The sequence below is a fragment of the Bos javanicus genome, chromosome 2 (genome assembly GCF_032452875.1).
Source record: "Bos javanicus breed banteng chromosome 2, ARS-OSU_banteng_1.0, whole genome shotgun sequence".
NCBI classification, from domain to species: Eukaryota; Metazoa; Chordata; class Mammalia; order Artiodactyla; family Bovidae; genus Bos; species Bos javanicus.
Window position 1 is genome coordinate 85,980,338 of NC_083869.1, and position 23,617 is coordinate 86,003,954.

Sequence of the window (23,617 nt, forward strand, 5' to 3'; positions counted from 1 at the left end):
GTATTTGCATATAACCTATCCACACCTCCTTTATACTTTAAATTAGATGACTTATATTAACAATATCTACATTATATATGTCTGGTTTTAGAAAAGGCAGAGGAACCAGAGATCAAATTGCCAACATCCGCTGGATCATCGAAAAAGCAAGAGAGTTCCAGAAAAACATCTATTTCTGCTTTATTGACTATGCCAAAGCCTTTGACTGTGTGGATCACAATAAACTGTGGAAAATTCTGAAAGAGATAGGAGTACCAGACCACCTGACCTGCCTCTTGAGAAACCTGTATGCAGGTACGGGGGCAACAGTTAGAACTGGACATGGAACAACAGACTGGTTCCAAATAGGAAAAGGAGTACGTCAAGGCTGTATATTGTCACCCTGCTTATTTAACTTCTATACAGAGTACATCATGAGAAATGCTGGGCTGGAAGAAGCACAAGCTGGAATCAAGATTGCTGGGAGAAATATCAATAACCTCAGATATGCAGATGATACCACCCTTATGGCAGAAAGTGAAGAGAAACTAAAGAGCCTCTTGATGAAAGTGAAAGAGGAGAGTGAAAAAGTTGGCTTAAAGCTCAACATTCAGAAAATGAGGATCATGGCATCCAGTCCCATCACTTCATGGGAAATAGATGGGGAAACAGTGGAAACAGTGTCAGACTTTATTTTTGGGGGCTCCAAGGTCACTGCAGATGGTGGTTGCAGCCATGAAATTAAAAGACGCTTACTCCTTGGAAGGAAAGTTAGGACCAACCTAGATAGCATATTCAAAAGCAGAGACATTACTTTGCCAACAAAAATCTGTCTAGTCAAAGCTATGGTCTTTCCTGTGGTCATGTATGGATGTGAGAGTTGGACTGTGAAGAAAGCTGAGTGCTGAAGAATTGATGCTTTTGAACTGTGGTGTTGGAGAAGACTCTTGAGAGTCCCTTGGACTGCGAGGAGATCCAACCAATCCATTCTAAAGGAGATCAGCTCTGGGTGTTCTTTGGAAGGAATGATGCTAAAGCTGAAACTCCAGTACTTTGGCCACCTCATGCAAAGAGTTGACTTATTGGAAAAGACTCTGATGCTGGGAGGGATTGGGGGCAGGAGGAGAAGGGGATGACAGAGGATGAGATGGCTGGATGGCATCACCGACTCAATGGACGTGAGTCTGAGTGAACTCCGGGAGTTGGTGATGGACAGGGAGGCCTGGCGTGCTGTGATTCATGGGGTCACAAAGAGTCGGACACGACTGAGCAACTGAACTAATAATATCTATATTAGATATTATTAATATAATATAGTCCAATTCCCTACAGATACCAAGGGATGGTTGTACCTTTAAACGCTACATAAATAGTTGTTATATCATATTGTTTAAGGAATATGACAAGAAAAAAGTCTGTACCTGTTCAATATAGAAAATCATAGTAGGCCTAACCTCATAGAATAAGCCAGCAACAATGTAACATAGTCTATCCCCAATTGATTGAATCCATGGATGCCAGGCCCTGGATTTAGAGGGCAATTGTAACTTATCCAGTCATTAGTGGATGACTCACATTAGCTAGGCCATGTTGAAGATGTGGACTTTAGGCTTTGACTGCTGATAACCATTAAAATACAACCACAATGAGAACATCTGGTTTCAATAGAAATTCTAGTCCCTTTGTTTCTTTGAACCAGTTTAGAGTTTCTTTTTTTGCCCTCCAAAACAATTGAAAGCTTTGTACTAAAGTTAGCATTTCTGAGTAGATTGAAAACGTTCTTTATTGAAAAAACAAGTAGACTCTAGGAAAGATTGGGAGAGAGTTTTGGCAAGTTGCATTTCCATTAAGGGCATATTACATAGTCAACTCACCATGGTAAAGCAATTGAGACATTTCTCACTGACCTTTCTGGCCCCAATTATCTTATGCTCAGCAAAGCTTTCATGGAAAATATCATCACAACTTGTAGCTAATGAATTAGCTGAACACTGTCTGTGTCTTTAAAATATACCACCTCATCCTATATTAATGCTCATTTAGTACTATTTTCACTATTATTTATATATTACAGTGAACATGCTTGCAGTTATGGCTTGGTGCCTTTGTCTAATTATTTCCTTAGGCCTTCTTAGAAATAGGAAACATGTTACATAGGTTTTTTTAACCGAACATGTATTGCCCCCCTAGAAAGTTTTTACTAATTTATAATTTAAGCAATAGTGTATGAAAATATCTTTCCTCATATCCTCAATAACATTTAAATCTTGAGAATTCCCTGGCAGTCCTGTGGTTAGGACTCAGTGCATTCACTGCCAGGGGCCCAGGTTTGATCCCTGAATGGGGAACTAAGATCTTATAAGCCACGTGGCATAGAAAAAAAACTTTAATCTTTACAAGCCTGGTAGATGAAAATATCATTTTATTGTTTTATTTTGCAATTCTTCATTAGTTAAGCATTTTTATGTTTGTTTATTAACCACATGGATTTCTCACTCTGAGTCCTTTACTCATTTTTCTACAGACTTCTGGCATTTTATTGTTATAAAGTTTAATTATATATAATAAATATGAATACATGTCATTTTATGAATATAAATACAAATGAACAACTCATAATTTTATTGAGTGAGTATTTTAAGATTTAAGGTAGCATAATCTGGGCTGATAAAAAGAAATTACAAGTCATTCTTATGTTTTAATTTCAAATATATTATTTGGAATAAATTTAAGATAATTTTGTACTGGTCAACAAGACTTTAGCCACAATATTTTGATCACTACTTTGGGAATCAAAATAAACCAATGAGCTATTATTAATTAATCTTGGCTCCTCTGAGCAGGCCTAAGAGTAAATAAATAGGCCATGCCCTTGTGGTAACAAGCTTGGGGAAGGGAAAAAGGAAATTACCTGTGAAGGGCAGACTTTGCTGCTATTTCTCTGCTCTTGGTTGATGGCGCCATGAAATCAGTGACTATAATTCTCTGGCATGAGGTCCTTCGGCACTTGGTAGTAGAAGGCCCAGCAGCACAGCAGCCCTGCTCCACCTTTGGATTTGTTCTGAGAGAGAATGAATGGGTCAGGCTGGGAAGAGAGATACAGCAGGCAGGATCCTCTTCAGGGAGACGGGAGGACTAAAGAGGAGCACCCTACTACAGGCCAGGCCAGCTCCCTCCAGCTGTGTGATGGGGGGCAGTAGGCCTATGGGATGACCATCCCCACCAGAACCTGAAAGCTCTGGGAGGGCTGGTGGGGCCTCAGTGGTACTGGTGGAATCTCTGTTGATTAAGTTGCCTCAGGAGTAAATCTGTGTATATACTGAGCTCATGGATCCTTCTCTGGTTTCTATGCAGTGATGAAATGTATAATGTTGCTATTGTTTTTTATCACTTAGCATTTTTATTCATGCTTGTATACATGAATCTCTATTATTTTCCAACTGGGTTATAAATTCCTTGAAGGTAGAATTTCTTTATAAAATTCTTAATTTTATCAAAGTTTTAAGTACACAATAAATACTCAAATATCTATTTCTATGTAGTAGCACACAACCTACTAATAGATAACAGAATTTTAAAGGTTAAATAATGGTATATAAATACTTTATTATTGAACTATTGTTTGTTTTCCAGATCTGTAAAATGGGAAGGAAGAAGAGAATATACATAGGAAGGCAAATGGAAAACAAGATATTCTTTCTAGGTCACAGAATTTTATAATTAGAGAGGGTCATTGACATCATTAATCTAATACATTTATTTTACAGAAGAGGAAAATGAGACTCAGAAATAAGGAATGAGTAATCTTTTTGTTTTTTCTTTTAAAATAAAATCAAATCATAGATAGCAGCTTTTTTTTTTTCTAATAAAACATGAATGGATGTTGAATTTTGTCAAAGGCTTTCTCTGCATCTATTGAGATAATCATATGGTTTTTATTTTTCAATTTGTTAATGTGGTGTATTACATTGATTGATTTGCGGATATTGAAGAATCCTTGCATCCCTGGGATAAAGCCCACTTGGTCATGGTGTATGATCTTTTTAATGTGTTGTTGGATTCTGATTGCTAGAATTTTGTTAAGGATTTTTGCATCTATGTTCATCAGTGATATTGGCCTGTAGTTTTCTTTTTTTGTGGGATCTTTGTCAGGTTTTGGTATTAGGGTGATGGTAGCCTCATAGAATGAGTTTGGAAGTTTACCTTCCTCTGCAATTTTCTGGAAGAGTTTGAGCAGGATAGGTGTTAGCTCTTCTCTAAATTTTTGGTAGAATTCAGCTGTGAAGCCGTCTGGACCTGGGCTTTTGTTTGCTGGAAGATTTTTGATTACAGTTTCAATTTCCGTGCTTGTGATGGGTCTGTTAAGATTTTCTATTTCTTCCTGGTCCAGTTTTGGAAAGTTGTACTTTTCTAAGAATTTGTCCATTTCTTCCTCGTTGTCCATTTTATTGGCATATAATTGTTGATAGTAGTCTCTTATGATCCTTTGTATTTCTATGTTGTCTGTTGTGATCTCTCCATTTTCGTTTCTAATTTTATTGATTTGATTTTTCTCCCTTTGTTTCTTGATGAGTCTGGCTAATGGTTTGTCAATTTTATTTATCCTTTCAAAGAACCAGCTTTTGGTTTTGTTGATTTTTGCTATGGTCTCTTTTGTTTCTTTTGCATTTATTTCTGCTCTAATTTTTAAGATTTCTTTCCTTCTACTAACCCTGGGGTTCTTCATTTCTTCCTTTTCTAGTTGCTTTAGGTGTAGAGTTAGGTTATTTATTTGACTTTTTTCTTGTTTCTTGAGGTGTGCCTGTATTGCTATGAACTTTCCCCTTAGGACTGCTTTTACCGTGTCCCACAGGTTTTGGGTTGTTGTGTTTTCATTTTCATTCGTATCTATGCAAATTTTGATTTCTTTTTTGATTTCTTCTGTGATTTGTTGGTTATTCAGCAGCGTGTTGTTCAGCCTCCATATGTTGGAATTTTTAATAGTTTTTCTCCTGTAATTGAGATCTAATCTTACTGCATTGTGGTCAGAAAAGATGCTTGGAATGATTTCTATTTTTCTGAATTTACCAAGGCTAGCTTTATGGCCCAGGATGTGATCTATCCTGGAGAAGGTTCCATGTGCGCTTGAGAAAAAGGTGAAATTCATTGTTTTGGGATGAAATGTCCTATAGGTATCAATTAGGTCTAACTGGTCTATTGTATCACTTAAAGTTTGTGTTTCCTTGTTAATTTTCTGTTTAGTTGATCTATCCATAGGTGTGAGTGGGGTATTAAAGTCTCCCACTATTATTGTGTTATTAATTTCTCCTTTCATACTTGTTAGCATTTGTCTTACATACTGCGGTGCTCCTGTGTTGGGTGCATATATATTTATAATTGTTATATCTTCTTCTTGGATTGATCCTTTGATCATTATGTTGTGACCTTCTTTGTCTCTTTTCACAGCCTTTGTTTTAAAGTCTATTTTATCTGATATGAGTATTGCTACTCCTGCTTTCTTTTGGTCCCTATTTGCATGGAAAATCTTTTTCCAGCCCTTAACTTTCAGTCTGTATGTGTCCCCTGTTTTGAGGTGGGTCTCCTGTAGACAACATATGTAGGGGTCTGGGAAATCTGGTCAACCACTTGTAAAAGAATGAAACTAGAACACTTTCTAACACCATACACAAAAATAAACTCAAAATGGATTAAAGATCTCAACGTAAGACCAGAAACTATAAAACTCCTAGAGGAGAACATAGGCAAAACACTCTCCAACATACATCACAGCAGGATCCTCTATGACCCACCTCCCAGAATATTGGAAATAAAAGCAAAAATAAACAAATGGGACCTAATTAACCTTAAAAGCTTCTGCACATCAAAGGAAACTATTAGCAAGGTGAAAAGACAGCCTTCAGAATGGGAGAAAATAATAGCAAATGAAGCAACGGACAAACAACTAATCTAAAAAATATACAAGCAACTCCTACAGCTCAACTCCAGAAAAATAAGTGACCCAATCAAAAAATGGGCCAAATAACTAAATAAACATTTCTCCAAAGAAGACATACACATGGCTAACAAACACATGAAAAGATGCTCAACATCACTCATTATCAGAGAAATGCAAATCAAAACCACTATGAGGTACCATTTCACACCAGTCAGAATGGCTGCGATCCAAAAGTCTACAAATAATAAATGCTGGAGAGGGTGTGGAGAAAAGGGAACCCTCTTACACTGTTGGTGGGAATGCAAACTAGTACAGCCACTATGGAGAACAGTGTGGAGATCCCTTAAAAAACTGGAAATAGAACTGCCTTATGATCCAGCAATCCCACTGCTGGGCATACACACTGAGGAAACCAGAAGGGAAAGAGACACGTGTACCCCAATGTTCATTGCAGCACTGTTTATAATAGCCAGGACATGGAAGCAACCTAGATGTCCATCAGCAGATGAATGGATAAGAAAGCTGTGGTACATATACGCAATGGAGTATTACTCAGCCATTAGAAAGAAAACATTTGTATCAGTTCTAATGAGGTGGATGAAACTGGAGCCTATTATACAGAGTGAAGTAAGCCAGAAGGAAAAACACCAACACAGTATACTAACGCATATATATGGAATTTAGAAAGATGGTAACAATAACCCTGTGTACAAGACAGCAAAAGAGACACTGATGTATAGAACAGTCTTATGGACTCTGTGGGAGAGGGAGAGGGTGGGAAGATTTGGGAGAATGGCATTGAAACATGTAAAATATCATGTATGAAACGAGATGCCAGTCCAGGATCGATGCACGATACTGGATGCTTGGGGCTAGTGCACTGGGACGACCCAGAGGGATGGTATGGGGAGGGAGGAGGGAGGAGGGTTCAGGATGGGGAACACATGTATACCTGTGGTGGATTCATTTTGATATTTGGCAAAACTAATACAATTATGTAAAGTTTAAAAATAAAATAAATTAAAAAAAAAAAAACATGAACGATTCCCCACATCTTTAAAGATTGTCCTATGGCATCATTTTTAATAACAAATATTTTCATGTAAGACTATGCCACATTTATTAACCAATCCTGGGAAGGCATTTTAACCTAAATAGAAATCTTACCAATTCTTGTAGTAAAAACAAAAAGAAGAAAATGAATATTTTGTTACCTTGGTATGAAGATTTAAAGTTTAAAGTTGCTCAGTCATGTCCGACTCTTTGCAACCCCGTGGACTGTAGCCTACCAGCCTCCTCCATCCATGGGATTTTCCAGGCAAGGATACTGGAGTGGGTTGCCATTTCCTTCTCCAGGGGGTGTTCCTGACCCAGGGACTGAACCCAGGTCTCCCACATTACAGGCAGATACTTTACCGTCTGAGCCAGCAAGGAAGCATTTAAAGTTTGGTCTACTGGAATTTTGCTTTGACAGCCATGGTCAATATGCAGGAGATGATTATTTGTGTATAAGAGGAAACCAGGGGGCTCCTCAAGCTTCCTTCTTTTGCCTTCTAACTTCTCAGTCATTCCACAGTTTCATTCACTCCTGCAGCTTGCTTCACCCTAAAAACAAACAGACATGACTCACGTTGTTGTAAGGCAGAAATCAATACAACATTGTGAAGCAATCATTCTCCAGTTAAAATTAAATTAAAAAAACAAGCAAAAGAATACTAATTCACTGTTACTGGTATTATGTAAGTCCCTTCTTCCCCTGGCCAGACCCACCTCTCACCCTCACCTATCACCTCACATGTCCCACCATGTCCTGCACTACAGCCCTTGCCCACTTACTCTCCAGCTCAGTTTGCATGTGTTGCTCACTTTGCTAACAAGCCTGTCCTATGCATCTCAGATACTATTTCACCTGAAGGCCTTCCATGGCATTAGAGCTGCTGCCACTGGAGTGGGACTAATCCCACCCAACACTCTCCCTGCTGTCTCTCCAGGACTATGGCATGGAATTATAACACTGTTTCCTTGTCCTTCTCATCCATTTAATTATAAATCCTTAAGTTTATGGGGATCTTCAGCATCTTGAACGTGCCTGGTGTGCTGTAAAGTGCTCAGTGAACACCCAGAGAATGAACTAGGAACCGGTCTTTTAAATTTCTCACATCATTTCATTCTTTGGCTCCCTACTGAATACAAACCTCTCTGCCTGTTTTCAATGTCACAGGGAGTCCATCCAATAATCCTATCCCCCTCCACTCCTGGCATGCACCTCCCTCAAGAGGACAACCTACATGATATCCCTGATCCCCACCCTCCATATTCCCACCTCTAAACTGCTCTCCAGCCTGCTCTGTTCTCACAGCCAACAGTCAAGGACGAATCTGAGACCGTCCTCCTACTTAAAGTTGTCCATGATGACTCTTTTCAATGTGTTTGTTTAGTTATTATAGACTTTCTTTTTCTAACAGGCTGGTTTCAAATACTTAGTAATCTTTTATTTGTGTTTTGATACTTAGTTTGTAAACCATGCTCATTATAGTCACCTGACCAACCTCTTAACAGCTTATCCTGACAATTAGCATGCACAGGCATGTTCTAATTTCACTTAAAGCATATAAAATATAAATAAACATAATTTCTGATTCTCTTATTGCATCCTGGATTTATCTCATCTTGCCATATAATCGTGTCTTTCCCAGAGGAATGTATGTTCCTTCTATATTTCTGTTATTATTACTCCATAAAACTCCTAGAATAGTGTCATACACATAATCAACAATAAAATATTACTTTATTAGTTGACTTTACATAGTTAAAAAATCTTTCTAAATGTTTCAGAAAACATTTATTACAATATTGGAAAATAATAAAAATATTATAGAGGAAAAAGTCATCCTATTACACTAACAGTATTTAAAGTAATTCTAAATCAATTAAGGCCAAAATAATGGAGTTTTACTGTATTTCACAGAATCAGAGTCTTACAGTAGGAAAGAAACTTCAAAACTGCTTATTCCAACACATCTGTCCAATCGTCAGATCCCCTCCGGCAGCTCCACAGTCAGCTTTGTGGCAAAGTGTACAGTGATGGGGAGAGCCCACGTTCTGAAGGCAGCTCAGTTAGACAGTGCTTCCTTATGCATGTGTGCACGCTAAGTCTCTTCAGGCATGTCCAACTCTGTGTGACCCTATGGACTGTAGCCCTCCACGCTCCTCTGTTCATGGGGATTCTCCAGGCAAGAACACTGGAGTGGGTGTTCTTCCCAGCCCTGGGATGGAACCCATGTCTCTTTTGTCTCTTGCATTGGCAGGCAGGTTTTTTAACCACTAGCGCCACCTGGGAAGCCCCTCTTCCTTATGCTGACACGTAAGTAGATTTCCTTGCAACTTCCTCCCACTTGTCTTACTACTACCCTTTGGTACCAAACAGAGCAAACCTAATTCTTCCATACAGCAACTTTTCTAATATTTGGAGATAATTGTGATGGCCTCTCTCATCCTTCCCCTGCCCCCTCCTCTCTAGCTAAAGCTCCAAATTCCTCAAATAGTGGCCATTGTTCCTATTCCCTGGCCATCAGTGTGTATGTGTATCTGCATGTGTGTTTCCTAACTATGATCCAGTTTGTCCACATTCCTCAAAGAGTGGGCCCATGATTCTCTTGATTAGAGTTGCAAATTTAGATACTCCCAGGGCCCAGACTCCATCAAAGGTAAATGTGCGACTATAGCCCATTGTAAAAACATAAAGCTTGATAGGATCTGGACTTAACCACTGACTTAAGGCTTTCATGTTTTAATTTTAAACCTATGTGCTGATGAAATAATTATTGGTGCATGTGAGCCATGGTTGCCCTTCTGAGCCACCAGTTATCTGACTAAAGTAAAGTTGATTGTCACCTCTCTGATACAAAAGCGGTAACTGACATTATGCTAGCTATTATATGTATTTGTGCGTGTATACCCGTATCAGTATATATATTACATATGTTATATGCATTATGTATTTTTATTTGTTGTTTTTATAGTTTATAATATTTTTATGTAATAGCGATATACTATAATTTGTATATTATATGTAACTGAAAATGAAAGTCTCTCAGTCGTGTCCGACTCTTTGCAACCCCATGGACTATAGCCCTCCAGGGTCCTTTGTCCGTGGCATTCTCCAGGCAAGAATACAGGAGTGGGCAGCCATTCCTTTCTCCAGGGGATCTTCCCCACCCAGGGACTGAACCCAGATCTCCTGCATCGCTGGCAGATTCTTTAACATCTGAGATAAATGTTTAATTTTATCCTAAGCCCTGTAACCATGGAAACCAACAAAGGTTAAGAAACCTTCCCTCTAAGGGAGGGACAAGATAGGGTTATGGGATTAAGAGATACAAACTGCTATATATAAAATAGATAAGAAATAAAAACATGTTGTACAGCACAGGGTGTTATAGCCATTATTTTGTAATAACTTTAAATGGAGTATAGTCTTTAAAAATACTTAATCATTTTATTATATGTATAGCGAAACTAATATAATATTGTAACTCAACTATATGCCAATAAAAATGTAAATATATATTTTTAATGAAAAAGAAAGAAATATCTCCTCTTTGTGTTCTGAAGAACATTTTACTGCAAAGAATTGCCACACCTTTCCCCATATGACTTCAATAAAACTCACGTATGCCCTCCCTTAAAACTCAACATTCAAAAAACTAAGATCGTGGCACCTGGTCCCATCTCTTCATGGCAAACAGATGGAGAAAAATGGAAAAAGTGACAGACTTTATTTTCTTGGGCTCCAAAATCACTACAGATGGTGACTGCAGCCATGAAATTAAAAGATGCTTGCTCCTTGGAAGAAAAGCTATAACAAACCTAGACAGTGTATTCAAAAGAAGAGGTCACTTTGCCAATAAAGGTCCGTATAGTCAAAGCTATGGTTTTCCAGTAATCTTGTACAGATGTGAGAGTTGGACCATAAGAAGGCTGAGCCTGAAAGAATCAATGCTTTTGAACTGTGATGTTGGAGAAGACTCTTGAGAATCCTCTGCACTGCAAGATCAAACCAGTCAATCCTGAAGGAGATCAACCCTGAATATTTACTGGAAGGACTGATGCTGAAGCTGAAGCTCCAATATTTTGGCCACCTGATTCGAAGAGCCAACTCATTAGAAAAGACCCTGATGCTGGGAAAGATTGAAGGCAGGAGGAGAAGGGGATGACAAAGGATGAGATGGTTGGATGGTGTCATCGATTCAATGGACATGAGTTTGAGCAAACTCCGGGAGATAATGAAGGACATGAAAGCCTGGCGTGCTGCAGTCCATGGGGTCACAAAGAGTCAGACATGACTTAGCGACACGCCCTCCCTTATTTACAAGACCTAACATAGACCCCCTCCAAATTTCCTTTCTTTTCCTCATAAATGATTAGCTGAACTGCTCTTCCCAAATAAATTGTGGTTAAGCTTTTCTCTTTCCTCCAGGCCCCCAAACTTTAGCCCATTTCAATCTGAGCCAGTTTACAGTATTCAGTACTCAGTATTCCTGAGAAGAAACTGGCTTCAGAACAACCTCTGAACTGCTGTCTGATCATGCCACCCTCCCTTCTCACTTTCCCACACCTGATTCTTTGCTTAGTTTTCTCTAAAAAGAAAAATCTTTTTCCTTGATTTTTGAGAAGCTTGAGGATCTCATGCTTAAAGCATTCTCCCTGTTGCAATACAGTACTCTCTTTCCCGTTCTGGCCAAAATCCTTTTCAAATTAGTGTCTCCTTCCTAAGTCTGGATTTGTTTTTTCATTTGACAATGTACATTATAATATGTTAGACAGTAATAATACAGTAATATTACTATATTTGATCATCTAAGTTTGCATTCATTTCAGTGATAACCTTAGCACACTATTGAATCACAGTGATTATAATTCTGAATCCTTTCCCAATATATTGCTGATAAATCTCATTTTCCCTCTTTGAACAAGTCCTCATATCAGTTAATTTTTTTCTTCAACAGGATATATCATTACTTCTGGCTGGTCAAGATATTTTAGGATCTTAATTCTATAACATCACTGAGGTAAATAGTTTTCTAACATTTACCAAATTCACCAAAGAACTTTCAATAGCTTCATTTATGTTATCAATAAAACATGTTCATGATACAGAGCCAAAAACTGAATCCTCAAGAACATTTAGAAAAATTTTCCTAGTCTCTTTTGTTAATAGTTAATGTAAAGTTAATATTCCCTGGAGGAGGAAATGGCAACCCACTCCAGCATTCTTGCCTGGAGAATCCCATGGACAGAGGAAGTTGGAGGACTACAATCCATAGGTTGGCAAAGAGTCAGAGACAACTGAGTGACTCTGCATGCGCGCACGCGCACGCACGCACGCACACACACACACACACACACAGAGTTAACTCTATAGGGAAATAAAGAGGTAACATGTTAAATATGAAAAATCATTGGTACTTCCTTAAGGCAGAGGCACAAGGTGAATATCTATGGAATGAATGGTTCAAGAAAGAACCACATTTCAATGTAACATCCTTTGATTTAACTGAGCATTTTTATTGTTTTATATTTACAAATTAAATATCAGTATAGTCACGGTGAAAAAAAAAATTGCCCAACTAGCTCCGACCCATTCATTAATCTTCTGAACACATGATAGTAGAACCAGGTTTTAAAAATTTTTATTGATTCATCCATCCAACAAATACATATTAATATTTATTGCATGCCTTCTGGTACCAGATACCATTTTAGGCACAGAGGATAAATAAGTAAGCCAAACCAAGATCATACCCTTGTTGAGCTCACATTCTAGCAGCGAACACGTAGTAAATGTCAGTCAGCTATATAATTTAATAGCTTATAATAAGGGCCGAGTAGAAAAGTAAAGCAGGTTGCAGACAGAGAATAAAGGGAGGAGGTGATATTTAAGACAGAGTGATCGGGAGAAGAAAGCTCTCTGAGGTGACATGTGAGCAGAGACCTGAACGGAGCAAGCCACACACATACCTGAGAAGAGAGAATCCCAGGCCAAAAGAAGTGCAAGGGCAGAGGCCTGAGTTGGAAATGGGGGGTGGGGGGGCGGTGGTAGGGGGTGGGGGGCGGTGGTGGAAGGGGCAGGGTGGTGGTGACAAGAAAGAAGGCCACTTTGGCCACACAGAGTGAAAAGGAGAAGAAAATAGGAGAGTCAGGCAGGGCCCAGGTTACACAGAACCCCAAAAGACATCCTAAGAACTTTGAATTTCATCAGAGATGACTGGAAGCCCCTGAAGAACTGAGGCCAGAAGCATGACGTGGCCTACTTTTCCTTTTGCAGGATCACTCTGGCTGTTGTGCAGAGAATAGACCGGATGTACTCTGAGGCACCAGAGAAGACATGATTTTTTTTTTCCCTTTGTGCCTTTCTTGTATCTCTTTTACAACTTGTGTAAGGACCCTTTTAGAGTTTTTAAATATTTTAGCACCAAAGAAATGGATGGAATTAGCCAAGCATCCAATCAAAGTTGCATGAGCTTTAGAATAGTTGCTTCAGAAGTTATTGTAAAGTTCACCCATCCATGAAATGTGAAATGCTTAGGTTGAAAATTACTTCCAGCTGTTCATGAAGATATATGTAATACCAGGAAACTAATGTAGGTTTTGCCCCTGTTAGAACCCTGGAGGCAAACAGCTGGGGTTTGATTTAACAATGCTTCTCTTAAGAAAGAAGATGCCAGTGGCCATTTCAAAGAAAATTATGTGGAAGCTGTAAGTCTATCAAGACTGAAGTAAAGCAATTATCCTTCAATTAAAAAATAAATTTAAAATAAAAAAAAGACTGAAGTAAAGAAGCAAGAGGAAAGGTAGTAAAACTCTCTGCATTTTAAATATGTTTTGTTTGCTATTAACAGTGAAAATTACACTTATAAATATATTAAAATAGAACTCCAGTTTATGATACTCACTGCTAGTGATTATTCAAACACCACCACCATTCTCCACCTTCTACCTTGCTGACTGAACCCTGATTTGGTTTAGAGAAACAATGTACTCAGTAGTCTCAGATGGATCAAAAGTGGCCTAAAAATAATCATTATCATCTTTTCTTTCTCTTCCACCTTCCTATGCAGGTAGAGGGGCTTTATGACTCACTTCTGGCCAATGAGGCATAAGCAGAAATCAACCTAAGAGTGTGGTCAGAGAAAGCTTTAGCTTTCCAGATAAAAAAGGCTAGATATAGCTGGCCTCCCCTTTCCCTTCTTCTTTCTGCCTTGTACTTGGGCATGTTGGCTACTATTTGATGTCCTGCAACTATGACAGAAGGCCAAGAAGTTTATCAAGACATTGGCCTCTATCTTTAGCCACCAAAACAACACCATCAGATGCCTACTTCCAGACTTCTCATTGAGTAAGAAACTGAAATTCAGAGTTCCCTGGTAGCCTAGTGGTTAGGATTATGGCTTTCACTGCTATGGCCTGGGTTGTTCAATCTCCGGTTGTGGGAACATCCCGTAAGTCGTTCAGCAGAAAAAAAAAAAAGAAAGAAAGAAATTGAAACTCATGTGTTTAAGCCTTCATAAACTGGATTTTCTGTTACTTATAGCCAAATGAACTTTTAACGGACACCCTTTAAGTCACCAATATTCTAGGGGAAAAAAATATCCACCATTATGACTTGTAATTTAACATGAACAAAGTATTATATATCAGTCCAAGTTCAGCAATCATCAGGAAATATTGATCGTACTACCTAAATCCTTTCAGGATATCATCAAGGAGCATCTGTCTTGCTCTTTCAGGATTCTCTTAGATTTGTGTTCGCTTAATTTAATTAATGAGTTGTAAGTCAAAATCAAGATAGGTGAGAGAAACATCAATAGCCTCAGATATGCGAATGACACCTCTCTAATGGCAGAAAGCAAAGAGGAACTCAAGAGCCTCTTAATGAGGGTAAAGGAGGAGAGTGAAACAGCCGGCTTAAGACTAAATGTTGAAAAAACTAAGATCTTGGCATCTGGTCCTATTACTGCATGGCAAATGGAAGGGGAAAAGGTAGAAGTAGTGACAGATTTCCTCTTCTTGGGCTCCAAAATCACTGCGGAGAGTGACTGCAGCCATGAAATAAAAAGACAATTGCTTCTTGGCAGGAAAGCAATTACAAACTTAACGTGTTTTGAAAAGCAGAGACATTACTCTGCCAACAAAGGCCCGTATAGTCAAGGCTATGGTCCCAGTGGTCACATACAGTTGTGAGAACTGGACCGTAAAGAAGGAGGAACACCAAAGAATTGATGCCTTTGAACTGGAGAAGACTCCTGAAAGTCCCTTGGACAGCAAAGAGATCAAACCAGTCCATCTTAAGGGAGAAAGACCCTGGATACTCACTGGAAGGACTGATGCTGAAGCTGAAGCTCCAGTATTTTGGTCATCTGATGCACACAGACGACTCACTGGAAAAGTCACTGACCCTGGGAAAGATTGAGGGCAGAAGGAGAAGAGGGCATCAGAGGATGAGATGGCTGGACAGCATCACCAACACAAGGACCATTAACTTGGTCAAACTTTGGGAGATGGTGAGGGAGAGGGCGGCCCGGCATGCTGCAGTTCACGGGGTGGCAAAGAGTCAGACATGACTAGCCGACTGAACAGCAACAACAACAATTTAATTAAAAGCCTTTTGGTAAAGATAGCTAACTATAGGTAGAATTTTAATAAGGAGGGAGTGAGTACCTGGTGTAAAGAGATAGACAGACCCAAGAATGGACTTTCATTTGCTCTGACTAGCTTGGCAAGTTCGAGTCCTAGCACTTTGATAGCAACTAGTCACATACCAGCCCCTCTCTATGCTTTGAATTCTGAGTCTGAGTCTAGACTTGTTAAGAAAGCACCTCCAGGACACAGATGCTCACTTTGATTAGCTCAGAACCAGGATGAAGAAGCACAGAAATCGTCTGAATACAAAGCATATGTTACATATAGTCTACTACTACTGTCACTTGTGCCAAGTGAATAAATATCCAGAAGGATTCTAGTGGACGTGTGATTTATTAGCATCTGAGTCCTTTTACCTGGTTGATGTGGAAGGTGGAAAGGTGTACCCTGGTTCAAGATTGCCTTTTTCGCTTTGTTTTCTTTTCCTTTTTTTCTTTTTGGTGGCATCTGTAAAGCATTTTGCTTTCTAATTATGGATTACAGAGTGCTTTCATGGCTCATGTTACTGTCTCCAACTTCAAGCCCCTCTTTCCACCCCCACTCTTAAATACAAAATAAAACGAAATGAAAAAAGAAGCCAGTGGAATTTATTTTCCTCTCTCTGTAGCAGATGTTAAACTTTTAAAATGAAGGAATATTAAAAGAGGCCTCTTTTTACACCAGAGCAACTGCCCACGCATCCTGAGTCCCAGCCTCAAGAGGAAGCCTCACTGATCTTTTTATGCAGGGTGCTGACAGAGGCCTGGAGTGGGGGGCTGGCTCAGCCCCTTTCCCATCGTGGGCCTTGGGCAAGACTTTGAATCTCTCTGGGTCTCAGTTTACTCATCTGAGGGAGGTTGGATGAAAGAATCTCTGAAGTTATTCCAACTCCTAAGGGTCAATGAATTGTCTTAAAAGTTCAAATGTAAAACCACTGTCCATTCCTATGAGAAAAGTCACTTTCTTTTTTCCAGTTCCTTTTCTCAATAACCAGGGAGCATTTCATTACTTTGAGTTTATTGCTTTGTTTAGGTTTGTTGCTCATCTCAGTCACTTGGGGTGAAAGGTCTCTATTAAAGTACATGTTCAAGAAGCTGTTCCTTTAATTCAGAGATGTAATTTTAATCTGTTTAGAGAGTTTCACAAGACAAATATCAATACTTCCCTGCTTCAATATATCTGATGTGAGAACTATTTATTGTTCATGTCTGATCATAGCCCCTCTATGTTACTAAATTCTCTCTCTTCCCAGAACCTCTCTTTCTCTCCCTACCCCATACATACATATGTGTGTGTTATGATCCTTCTATCTAACTCAGTTCTTCAAATTGAGGTAAAGAATTTTTTTCCTTCCCTTCTGCCTCGTGTGTGCGTGCATGCTCAGTGGTGTCTGACTCTTTGTGACCCCATGGACTGTAGCTGGCCAGGCTCCTCTGTCCATGGAATTTTCCAGGCAAGACAACTGGAGTGGGTTGCCATTTTCTACTCCAGGGGATCTTCCCAACCCAGGGATCGAACCCATGTCTCCTGCATTGACAGGCAGATTTTTTACTACTGAGCCCCCTGGGAAGTGCCATCTTGCCTAGGAGCACCATACAATTCACAAGTGTTCATCTCTTTTTTTTTTAATTATTCACAGTCTGATAAACATCATTACCTCACAATGCTCAGACTATAGATCTTTATGGGTGGAAGTTCTTGAGTGTGCCTTTTTAGACAACCTAATCAGATTCTTCCTTTAAAAGTGAGTTACAGAGAAAGTGATGGGCTAAAAAGAACTTTCTTTGCTCTTTCTTTCTCCTTAGAGACTAGAATTGTAAGCATGAGCACTTTTGCACACAGTCACGGCCAGCCAGCATAGTAGAGGACAGTAAGAAAAACCAAGATCCACATTCACACAACTCCTTTTCAACTCAAGTAAATGCCTGAGGCCAATTCACTTAAGACTTATTTAAATTTTATAGCTTATTTTTACAGCATCTGAGCCTCTGATTCTGCCCAATTTTGTTATATTTCAACAAATGAAAGGTGATTTTGCTGTTAAGCTGCCTTAAGAACTGAAACATTTGCTCAAGAGAAACACAAGAAGCCAGGGAACATAGGCTGGGTTCATATTTCTCATCGTTATCACCCAAGAACATCTAGCAAGTTTTTTTTCTTCTTCCTTGTGGGGAAGTCTGAAGCTTCAAGGCCCAACTCAGAGCCACATGGTTTTCATTTCCTGGCCTCCTCCCTCGGCAGCTGCAACACCCACAGCACACACAAAAGCCCCATCCTCTGTGTGCAGACTCAAGACGTTGTCGCTTATACATTTTTCACAGGAGCAAATGAGGCATAAAAAGTCCACACTCTGCATACATATCAGTCCACATAATAAATGGCCGCTTGCCGGTCCCATTCCGTCTCTTGATTTGTATGAACATTTGTAGTTTGTTCAGACCTTCACAGCTTACAAAGCACTTCCACATTCATTAATCTCACAGAACGCTTGCTGCAAGCCTGAGAGAAGGATGCACTTTTCTCTTCGTGTACAAATGGCAAATGGCTATGTGAAGAGATGAGGTCGCTGGCCAAGGTCACACAGTCAGAGGCAGAACCAGGACTCAACCCCAGCTTCTGACCCTGAGTTCAGGGGTGGTTTTTCTCCCCCACAACTATAACCTGTGCAATGTTCTTTCTTGTTAAATTGGAGATCTACCTGAATGAGGGCCTGCATGGGTAAGGCTGGGTTCCAGAAAAGCTTGTCTTGGAAAAGTCAGTGTGAAGGGTTCTAAGAACTCAGGCTATGGAGCCAAATAGCCTACATGTGAGCTCTGCTTCCTAATTACTGTATAATACTGCATAATTCCAGGGGGCTTTGTTCCCATGGTACTTTATGTCAATGTAGTCCCTAGAGGTCTTCAGTGCAGCTGTACTGGGGATTGCTTACCTCCCTGTGACTCTGTTCTCCCATCTGAGGAATGGGCAGAGTCATGACTATTTCCAAGGCTGTTGTGGCAACTGAATAAAATAAAGCATGGCCTGATCCAGTAAAAGACACCTCAAGATGCCCTGTTCCCCCTGGAAGATTATTCCCTTAATCCCCACCTCCTTGGATATGTCTCCACCCATATCCTTTTCCGTGGAAATGTTTGCCTCTGATAAAAAATGTCCGCTTATTTTCTCCACATTCTTTCCTACACCAACAGCTGGGCCACCCTGTGATCCCATTACACAGTCACCATGTACTGGACCAGGCTGTGTACTCATCCTGAACATGCATGCCCTCCCTTGATCCTATCTTTCTGCATCTCCCCTATCCCATCACTGAACCTGGTCCCACTGACGAATGAGCATGATGAGTTTCCAGGGGAGTCTGGATGAGAAGATTCCCACCCAGACTCTGCCAGTAACAACCTAGGTGACTAAAGGACCAAGATGTCCCCTGAGTCTCATCTAACTCATCTAGTAGGAGAGGTTTCTAATACCTGTCCTATGCCTAAGAGAATTGCTGTTTCTATAAGTAGGATGAAACATGAAAGCTAATGAAAGAAGCTCCAAGTTATTATGAAAAGAAATGGCCAGGCTCTCATTACCTGCAAAGGGCCCAGTTTTAAAAACTGCCTCCAAGTACAAATGGAACTTAACACTCAAGGATGGGGACAAGGTCTAACCACCAACATGATAAAAAAAAAAAAAAAAAATGGGATGCTCCGGTTAACAAAGGCCCTGCAGAAACCTGGAAAGAGGGACATGGGGGAATTCGAGCTGAACCACCTAGGATTTCCAGACTAAGAGAGAGAAGGCATCAGAGAACCTTAGAATACCCTGTTGAATTCTTTTCTATTCCTAGTTCTGAGCTGACCATGTGGGCTAAACATCAACTTTCTGCCAACCAGACCCAGCCCATCTGCACATCTCTTTGCGCACACCCACTAGGCAACCACATGGAATCTTGCCCCTTTTCTTTCCCCTACTCTGCTTTTCAGGATTTTAAATAACAGAACATTAACAGAGTCCATCAAGTTAAAGATGGAATAGTATGTGTCTATGGCATGTTTCTAAATGCAAATTCCTCACTTTGCATTTATGGGACAACTAGATGTGAGAAACAACTCAGAAACTCCCTGGAGAACTTACATGTGATCAGATCAGAGGTGCTTGCTAAGCTCCACATGTTTGCTGGGCCCCTGCTTGCTGCATGCCAGGCCCTGTGCTATCACTAAACATAAAAAGTACATGAGTGACTGGGATCTGTGATGCCAAGGCAGATGCAAGGAGCGACAAACAGCTGCGGTTGAGCCCCTAGAGAGCTGAGGGCTTGTGCCCTTCTGGTCTCCTGGGCCCACCCCACCTGAAGAATTGAGTGGCAGATTGTCCTCAAGTACAAGCACAGTGTATGTATCCAACCTGCCCTCTTCCCTGATCAACAATGGCTTACATCAGATATTCCAGGTATGGTGAAGTTGTTAAGGTTACTATAATGAAAGATAAAGATACCAGGAGGGGTACAGGGGTTGCATTTATTTTATTTTTGGATAAAGAATCTGCACAAAACTGTGCCAAGTCAGTAAACAACAAACAGTTATTTGGTAGAGTGATAAAAGCAAGCATTGCTATTGGCAATGGAAGAGCAGCTGGGTTCATCAAAGATGAAACTATATAGCTTGATAAACCTAAGTGTTATGAACGTGGAGAAAGTGGACACTTGAGTTAATGCCTGTCCTAAACATACACTTGACGGATGTGAACCTCCAAAGAAGAAAAAGAAAAAAAAAAGGAAAATTCCTGAGCCAGAAGAAGGAATTGAAGAAGACAGTGAAGATGAAGGGGAAGATCCTGCTCTTAACAGCCTCAGTCAGGCCACAGATTTCCAGCAATTCAAAATTGAAAAACAACAAAAAATGGAAACCCAGTTCAGGGGGGTCCTTCAACATCAGATGATTCAAAACGCCCAGGGATAAAGAAAAGAACATATTTCAATGATGAGAAGGAACTTAGTGATTAAAATTATATATGTATTGTGTAAATATCATTAAAAAGTGTTTAAGTCTTGGAGTACTAGTTTCCACTGGGACTAAATATTATTTTAGAATTTGAACATGAGAGCACTTAGTACCAAATACTTTTCTACTTTAAAATGCTACATAGGAAAATGAAAAGTAATTTGAAAGTATCACATTTATTTTACATCAAGATTTGCAAATAATCATTAATCTTGAAAATAGTTCATTTGAATAAAGACAAAAATTTAATACTATCATAATAATGCTATCCCAAGAAGAAAGGTAGATAGTAAAAAGATTTCTTTGAGAAGTTTGTTACAAAAGATTATTCATGATTGGTTTATATGAGGACTTTTGAAATAAATTTCATCCTTAAAACAAAAACTTCATTTAAAAAAAGTACATGAGGGACTTCCCTGGTGGCGCAGTGGATAAGAATCTACCTGTCAATGCCGGGGACACAGCTTTGATCCCTGGCCCAGGAAGATCACATGCTGTGGAGCAACTAAGCCCATGCACCACAACTTTTGAGCCCAAGTCACAGCCGCTGAGTCCAGGTGCCACAACTACTGAAGCCCGGACCTAGAGCCTGTGCTCTGCAACAAGAGAAGACACAGCAATGAGAAGCCTGGGCACTGCAACGAAGAGTAGCCCCCTGCTCGCCACTACTAGAGAAAGCCCACGCACAGCAATGAAGACCCAGGGCAACCAAAAATAAGTGAAAAAAATTTTTTTAATTGCATGAGGCATGAGACTTGCTCCCATGCCATGATGGGTAGAAGAGAGATGATTTAGACTCTATTTGCTTGCTGTTGATTTGAAACGATAATTGATTTCATTGTTTGTTTGTTTTCTACTTTATGTCTTTTTTCCCCCAAGGCAGCAAAGGGGAAGGTAGCCACAGCATCTGGTAATAATTTGCAAATCTTGACACTCTCCCTAAGACCAGACGGAAATATTTCATGCCTTAACATAATTTTACAAGTTATTGGCAAAAAAAAAATAAGCACCCATCTTTTTAAAGATTTTGTAATTGTGAAATAATAGAAAGTATGGACCTTTGCCCCAAGTTCCTGAGACATAATTCCTAAATCTCTTGGAATTTCCTGGGTGAAAAAAGGCAAAGTTTGGTGGGCTCCTGGATGAGTGATAGTCACTCAAAAAACCAATCATGGTTAGAAGTTTGGAGCTTTCAGCCCCATCCCTTATTCTCTGGGAAGGGTAGAGAGAGAGACTGGAAATGGAGTTAGTGGTCAATCATGACCATGTGATGAAGCCACCGTAAAAATCCCAAATGTGCATGTGGTCTGGAATCTTCCAGTCTGGTGACACGTGGAGCTGCTAGGAGACTGCACTAGAGAGAGAGCATGAACCTCTCCCACTCACTCACCTTGCATCTCTTCCATCTGACGTTCACCCGTATCCAACTTCGTGTCCTTTTGTAACAAACCAGTAAACGTAACTGTTTCCAAATTCTGTGAGCCATTCTACCAAATTATTGAACCCAAAGAGGAGGTCGTGGGTACTCACATTTACAGCGGCTGGGTCAGAAATACCGGTGATGACATGCGACTTGAGATTGGCATCTGAAGTTGGTGGCATGGCATCAGTCTTGTGGGGACTGAGCTCTTAACCTGTGAGAGCTGATGCCATCTCCAGGTAGATACTGAATTTGAATTTACAGGATATCCAGCTGGTGTAGTAGAGAATACCTTGTGGGAGGGGAAAAAAATCAACATTTGGTGACCAAAAGCGTCAGAGGCGAAGTGCTCTGTGAGTAGAAAAGGTGAAACACATGGAGGAAGAGTGAGGTGTTCCTACTCAGAGATAAAATGAGGGGATTATTTGCATTTTAAAAAAATGATATTTTTTTTCCTTTTAAAAGACTGTAAATTATTTATAGTGCCTTCAAAGAATATCACTAATAAAAGCCAGCCTTTCCCTCTTTATTGCACAGTGAGGTTTGTCAGATACCAAGGGCTAGTTTCTGCTGAAAATTGTTAAACGTTTGGCTCCAAACTTTTGTAAACTACCCATTCAAGGCCTGCCTCTGTTTTCATGGACTCTGCTGCCCCCTATCAGAAACTAAAGCTGTTACAGGATATACAATTTTTTGAACAAAGCTTTTCCTCAATCACATGATGAAACAGGATATGCTCATACCTTGTGAATTTCGACCAAAGAACCATTTGCTTTAAAATGAGCCTAATTGCTTTGCTGCCCAGAAGTTATTGCACAACAGTAATAATAATCACAATAGTAAAAATCTGTCTGAAATAATTTGCAGCAAGATGGAGTCCCTCAGCCCAAGGGCCCAGTCTACAGGCTCACACCTTTCACAGACTGCTGGGGAAGACACACAAGTGAATCAGCAGCTTCAACATGAATAAGGAGAGGCGTGTGGGTACCAGGTGCTGAGGGAGCACATCGAGGTAGCACCTTAACGAGTGGGTTCCAAAGTAAAAGGACCCGTTCTTACAGAAACAGCAGCAGTCAACCAAATGAAGAAGAAAGTGAAGCCTGTTCCAGAGAGTGGCAACTGTGTCTGCCAGGGCAGGGAAGCCCATGAGAGGGTGGCGACACACACATGTATGTATATACGTATATGTATACAATACTGATACATTCTATATACACAAATATATACTTTATCACAGATTTTTCATAAACTTTGATGCAATAAATTAAAAAACTGCAATAAACTAAAAAAAATAAAAGGAACTGAATTATGTATTGAGCTGATTCCCAGCAGCCCAGCTGTCACTCCTCTGCCTGAAAACTGCTGCTGCAAGGCCACGTCATCTCCCTGCCTCAGAGTATGGCTGAGTCAGAGTTCAAAACAAAGGAGAGCAAGAGGGATTCCCAAGGAGGTCACCTGAGCAGAATATCCATCTAGCAGCTGCCCTGTGTCCTGCAAGTATGCCATGTACATCCACAAGAGGTGAAAGAGCTAACTGAGGACACTGTCTCAAGACTGGAATCGGGAAAGAGAGCCATTAAACTGTCAGTAAAGATTTGCATGTTATCAGAAATACTG

General features: G+C 39.9%; 1 long non-coding RNA gene and 1 pseudogene across 1 annotated transcript in view; one reads left to right on the forward strand and one right to left on the reverse strand.

Annotated features, from left to right (window-relative positions):
* LOC133226720 (uncharacterized) overlaps positions 1-23,363 on the reverse strand; it is a 35,561-nt gene extending 12,198 nt beyond the window's left edge. The window contains exons 1-3 of the long non-coding RNA XR_009729618.1: positions 22,111-23,363; positions 7,129-7,519; positions 2,891-3,040 (exon numbers count right to left, since the gene is read on the reverse strand). This is a non-coding gene — a long non-coding RNA (uncharacterized LOC133226720). The remainder of the gene's footprint in view (positions 1-2,890; positions 3,041-7,128; positions 7,520-22,110) is intronic.
* Positions 14,361-20,675, forward strand: LOC133235286 (zinc finger CCHC-type and RNA-binding motif-containing protein 1-like; annotated as a pseudogene).
* Positions 23,364-23,617: the final 254 nt, after the last annotated feature.